Raw genomic sequence first — 7,268 nt, forward strand, 5'->3', positions numbered from 1 at the left:
TAGTCGGAGCCCAAGGCAGGTTGTTGATGCTGTTAAATTGACTCCACGATCAAGATTGTCTGAACCTGTCGCTGGCAGTATCCAACGAAGACAATCAAGTACATTAGAGAGACAATTCCAGGCAGAAGGAAAAGGACTGCAACAATCTGTGCCTGAAGATTCTCAAGGTCATCGACCTTCCACAGATTACAGATTATCATGGATTAAGGAATGGCATATGCGAGAGTGTATATCAGCACCTCCGCCAACTGCATCTTCGCCAGCTACTTTGCAAAGGGAGACAAAGATTAACCACAAACCCACATCTCGCATTTATAATCGTACGAATACTAAGGCATCGCCTACAGGTGGTGCTGCTGGAACTACATCTCCCAGAAGTCACTCACAATGTACCTCGCCTCGAATACCTGATGTTATTCAAAGACAGTTGGCTTCTATCAAAAGACCACCTTCTCATTTGGTATCTGCAAATCGAAGGTTTCCAAGAGATACCTTCGAGACATGTACTTGGGGTGATGTTATCAGAATTAAATCATGCAATGTTACTCGGACAGCGGAGAACAATACCGTAAGTGATCAATTATGGAATGGTGATGCGTTATATCGGAGAGAGTCGGTGGAAACAATTCCACTTTCAGATGAACTTCGAGGTATTCTGAATGAAGATAGAAGGACATTGCGAACAGCATTTGTGGAGTCGCAACAACAATAGACTGCATTGTGAATTGCATGGCGTTTCGAAGAACGTAATTCAACAAATGAGTAAGGCTTTAATACTACAAGAAATCTGTGCCTTGGATTGTTAAGCATTTGTTACATCTTATTAAAAAATTCCTGACAATTAACTTGAGGGACTCGAAAATCATCTAAACTCATTTACATTAATGAACACTTGAAACACTTTGTAATTATGCATGTGACAGTTAGCAGGTGTTAAAAGTATCGCAAGTTCGTAAATGATTGTCACTGAATTTACATTTACGTTTCGTGAGGAACATTCAATAACCATCAATAAGATGCTTAAATGTTGGTCTAATACAAATAGCACTAACGTCGAAGAAAAATGTTTATAACCTTCATTGTTCATATAGATAATAATCATGATCTGGTTCTCATATCTATAAAGTTCTTTAACCTGTTCCCAGATATGTGCTTCAACTTCTTTCAGAGCAATTTCAAAGCATTATTATATTACAGTATGCGTAGCTATTTACTTCCAGGTTCTACATTATGTGCTTGATTCGAACTCGTTCAGATTGAATCACTTTTTAATGGACACTTGCTCAGTTCAAATCTTGTTGTAATACACAACAATGGCTAATTTGAATTTACCCCTCTTTTCTAGAATTATAACAATTTGAAATTTTACCTCATTTTAACCCAGTCCACGGGTCCATTTTCACTAAACTTTTAACCCTTCATAACTCAAGTAACCATTCGCAAAGTTACGAATACCCAATAGACGTAACTTTACGAAGGGTCCATGTAGTAAAGGGTGCCATTCGTAAGTAAGTTTAGTGAACTTAAAAGTGGAACTTCAGACTAATCGTAAGTTACAAACCATTTCGCGACTTACGAAGCTTCGAAAAGGTTTGTGAAATGGACGTATATTGCACCATTCATCATGTTCATGTTTTATACCACTGAATGTCCAGACTATAATTATATAATTATATCGCTGCCAACAGATGTACATTTACCAATTTGATAATAGTAATATTTTGAGGTACAATATGACTACAGTCTTCGTAACGTAACAAATAAATAATTTACTATCAAAAAGGCTGTGATGGAATTCTACTTTGCCAAATAGTTAACTTTGTCTTCGACAATAAAAAAAAAAGTAAAACAATAGCTACCAATTAAGTGTAGATTTCTCTATCTGTCAAAGTAAGCAAATATTATGTGCTATACCATTGTATACGGACAGATAAAACGGTTGTAAAAGCACACCTTCCAATCTGAAAGCAAATACAGCATACCTCAGCCTATATCAATAAAATGAAGGTTTCCTGATTGTTTTATACTTTGATAAAATCACATCGCAACTGTATACAGATCACAGATCCTGGACAGATATATATAGTATCATGTAGAAAAGATACCCATATTGGCATAGCGATAGATGAAAACAATTTTTGAATGTATTGTCCAGTTGTCCTGCACTAGGCTGCACTCATCACCTGTTTATGTGTGCTATCATTGATCAATACAATACCGCTCTTTTCGAAGACACTAATCGTACAGGTGTGAGTGAAACGTACATTTGGTGAAACTGATAAAGAATTACGGTAAATGTCTCATTTAAGACAAACCATAACGATATGCTAATTATGGTCAGGGATTGCTAACCCCAATTCTTACCCTAATCCTAACCCTAACTCTATGAGAAGAGCTATGGATGGTTGCTACACTGCCGTCTCTCGGAAGGCACTAGATATCTCATGGCAAACAAACAACACCAATAAAAAAAACTGTATAGGAAACATGTTTGCCAATCTCTGAGAAACTCACGATTTGAAGGTTAAAAGGTTTGCAGGCACTGTGCAAGGAGCGAAGAGGGAGCAGCTTCAGTCGTTCTTATGTGGCAGCCCAAACATGGAAAGCGAGCAAAAGGCCCACTAAAGAAGAATTACATGAAGATGTTGCACGTTGGCAGAGGATTTGGAACTGACAGGACCAGACGTCAAAAAGTGTAGGCCCCTATGCTTGATAGCGCAGGTTGGAGAGCCATTTATGGGAGTCCGACCACAAGAGTCGATCTAAGCAAGTAAGCAAGTAAATATAAACCTTAAGTCCATATAATTTTGCTTGATCACAAAACTATCTGCCGTCATCATTATTTACATATTTTGTCATCACAGCTGCCTAACAACAGAAATCCATCCCAGGGTTTTAACTCACTGACACCTTTCAATAGTTTACTTTGAGCCTTTGAACAAGAAGTAAAACTAACATAGAATCTTTGCACACAAAAACAAAAAACTAACAGGGAATATTTGCTCATCCATTTTCATGATATCGACAAATCAAATGAACCTTGTATAAACATATCAGAAAAGCTAACTTTATTTGATGTGGAGATTCTGAAATCATCATACCTATGATCAAAGTTCATCGGCCATGTTCAAACTGGTATATGGTGTGAATAAGGAAAGATGAGGCTATTAGATATGTACTTATGGTTGCTAGCTTAGCTTATACAACCATTTGCATTTTATGCCACCGTTTCATTCCGCCTTACTGTCTGCTAATTGATGTTCTATGGCAAAAAAGTCGTTTGTCGTTGTCAAGAGAACTCCATTACAGTCCACAAATTAAAGACAATGTGTCTGAACATTCGCATCTCTTTAATCACGTCTTTAATGCTACCCATTTAATACAGTGAGTGAATGTCAAGTGCTGAAGAAAAAATTGACGTCGCTTGAATTTTTACAAAGCTAGAAACAAAACCGTTTTTTCAGTATAAAAGTCATGTTTCTGCATCTCTCTCAAACATCTGTGTCTTCTGATGTCATATTGGCATAACTGGCGGTAATGGAAAATCGGACGTCTCTTTGCATTTACTTAAACATATGGATGCAGGATGCTACTGACGCTTTACACAGCTTCACACTTGGACTATAACTCAACAAACAAAGCATGCATTACCGATATTCTTATCTTCAAGACAAGTTTTGTACATCATGTTGCCATGAACATAATTTATCAACAGTAGCTCAGGTGACTGATACTTAACGATTGATATCGTAACAACTGGAGATAAGAACTCCATATCTTATTCTTAGTATTTACTTGCGTTCCTTTGACATATGTCATGACACTACCAAAATAGACGGATGCAGTATTCTGATGTGCCTGTCTGTGAATTGGCCTACAGTTTACATGGTTACGGTTACATGGTCATGCCTAATTTTGGCATCCAGGATTCGGCGTATTATCTTTAACGATGTCCAAGAGCTCCCAACAACGAAGGATAGCTGGAAATTACCGGACCAACAACGCGAGTTGCCAAAAGGTAACGAACGCGACCGGGCATGAAACATTCGGACACAGGCTCTTTAACTGTTTTAACTGCTCTAACTGTTGTGTAGCTATAGAGATTATCTTACTGATCTGCATGCTCGGTACTGAATAGGACAAATCTGTACAACAGTACATATAGGTCCTACCATGGACAACAGTATTACCTGCGTCTTGGTGACATAACGTCGGAAAAAAATTCATTCCGCATCCAGTCAGGAAATGATTCGTTCACAAACTTGTCCGGACTTACTGCATCACCAAAGGAAGACCTCCATAAAACTTGACGGTGGATTGAATCGAAAGAAACGTCAGTGTAAAACAAGAACTAAATCGACTCCGTTGCCAGGTGCACATTCATTACCGCCAATTAAAGGGAAACAAATTAGTAGAGTTGCTATCAAAAGAGAGTCAACTATGGTAAATTATAACAAACGAAAGGGTTCTACTGATGAGCGCAACAAAACTCTCCCATCAAGCTTGAATTCAAAGGCGAATGATTATCCTCATGAACATCAAACAAAACTTTGTAATCATGGTAATGAAGATGAAAACGTTTTTATAACACAGGCAGCAACTCTTTATATGTCACCACGGAACAACGCCTCAACACCAACTTTGAAGAAGATCCAAGATCTTGACAAGCAGTCACAGAAAGACCATGAAATGAATACCAGGTTGGGTTTACAAGGTATCAAAACGTCCAGCACATTGGCTGGACTTCCTTCGCGTTCAAGAAGCGCAAAATATGAACACAAAATATCGGTACCAGGAGGATTTATAACTGATGATGGACAAAGAGTTCTAAATGGGAACTGTCCTTTATTGACGAACAAATTACCATCAAAAACTGAAGCACAAGATGGTGTTCGCTCAACAAATACAAGAATTGATGAAACTAGAGAAGATGATGAAACCAAGAACTGCGTCATAAAGACCTCAACACTATCGAATGCCACAATCAATAACGTAGAATTAAAGAGGCTAAACTCCAAATCAACTCATAGAAAATCATTGCCAGTAGTACATGAAAAGGACATTAATTTGCTGGAAAATGCAGCGTCACCACAACGCTCAAACTCTCCAGGTCTCTCTGTTCAAGAAAAATGGGCCAAACGGAGAGATTCAACATCACTATCATTCAAAAGGATTAATATCGCTAAGGAAACGGAATCTTCCCCAAAACCAGCAGTGCAGCGGATATCACCATCACCTTTGATAGAATCTAACGTTTATCAATCCTCCGTTTCTCCCGTAGGTTGGGTCAATCGTTCAACGCATAAAAACTATGCGTTTGTGTATGATGAGGCTATGAAAAAGAGCCAACCTACACCACAACCATTGAACATGGCGAGAAACGGTAGACAACTCATCTCAAGAAGTTCCTCAGAATTTCAGCATGTAATGGACGCAGTTGAACTTGAATCGTTACGAACTGAAAGCCGAAATGCCACCACCATGACCACTGTTGACGAAAATAACAACGACAAAGTTATTCTACCGCCAACGGTTAAACATTTGAACCTGATAAAATACTTAGAAAACCCACAAGATAAAGGAATGCGGATATTAAAATGGATTTTAGCTGAACAGACTAGGAAAATAACAGAAATATCTGAAAGTGCGAACCTTTAAAAAAAAAGAGTTTGAAACATACCGTGTCAGATTAAAATTGTCTTTACGCTAACACGTTCCTGGTACAATAAAAATAGCCCTTATTATTTTGTCAGTTCATCTCTTTGAATTGTTTGGAAAATAAATTATCGATGTACTGTACTTGCAAACATTTGCCAAGGAAAGTGGAAGCGCAAAAAAATAATATATCTTTTCTGGTACTGGCCTCTCCTGCATAATTTGTGAACAAGGTGAATCTGAATAATCTGTACTGTATAGCGGTTGTGTCCTTAATACACACACAAAGTATTGCAACATTGCCGAAAAAAGAATTCTACAAACTGTAAGTTGAACCAGAGGATGATTTAAGGAAGCCCCATCATGCACTGCAAACGTGTTATCACCAGAGTTTCAACTGCCACTTTACTTTTCAAATCCCATTGAATTCTGTGCAAAAGACGTTGTTTAAGAATTGTGCGTGTGTCATTATTAGTTGGTCGATTTCAGATCTAAAGTGATGTATGCATGAAGGATAATTCACACCATCTGTAGGTAACATAAAATGTGAAATCGACCAGCATTGTGAATGCGTTTTTATTGTAAATATACCAGTCCAAATTCAAATTTAACCATGGCCGCCAATGCAGTGTGCGAGCAGTCGTGTCATGTTCACTCACACAGCTGTGCTAACCGCAAGTCAACACAGTGGCGTGGTGGGAAGTGCTTAAATCATCCTCTGAAGTTGAACATTGATCCATATTCTGTCGATTTCACATGACGTACTGGATGGAAATGTTCTTTGCATGAAAAAGTAAGATTAGGCTGATAAATGGGATGGAAGGGGTCACTTGTGGTGACATCATGCACCTATTCCAGTGCTTACAATGGCGGAAAGAGACGGAAATCTATTTGAATGCAGACAGGGCCGTCACTAGAGGGGGGGGTATGGGAGTGTGACACCGCCCCCTCCCCCCATACACAATTTTTATCGGCAAAAGGGAACTGTTGTCGTCAAAACAATGTGATTGTCGGCAAATGTAGTGAAAGCTATGTGATTGTCGGCAAATTAAAAAAAAAATGGTTACAGCAGAACGTTACGGTAGTGGTGATTGGAAGAAAATAACAGTCAAAGATGGTAGAGGTCTTGCAAGGGGGGACTGGGGTATTATTATTGCAATAATATGGTCATGAGGCAAGCATTTGAACACGTAATGAACACACAATACAATGTTTTGGTGCGATTCAAGGTCATCCAGTGATTTATTGGGTAGTCACGTGACATTTCTTTCTTCTGAGTCCCCCCCCCCAGACCTTGAAGGACTTTAACTTCTAAAGGCTGGTAATTTTTTCCACTCGATACACCTATGAATCATTCTCCCACCACCATACCATTTGGCTATTTTGTTAGGGCATCTGGACATTTTGTAGACTAAAGTTTCTTCGTCTCTGCATTCAAACGGATTTCCGTCTTTCCGCCATTGTAAGTACTGTAATAAGCACGTGATGTCACCACAAATGACACCTTCCACCCTATTTATTAGCCTAATCTTACTATTTCATGCAAAGAACATATATCCATCCAGTACGTCAGATGAAATCGACAGAATATGGATCAATGTTCAACTTACAGT

The sequence above is a fragment of the Amphiura filiformis genome, chromosome 1, assembly GCF_039555335.1.
Source record: "Amphiura filiformis chromosome 1, Afil_fr2py, whole genome shotgun sequence".
Taxonomy (NCBI): Eukaryota; Metazoa; Echinodermata; class Ophiuroidea; order Amphilepidida; family Amphiuridae; genus Amphiura; species Amphiura filiformis.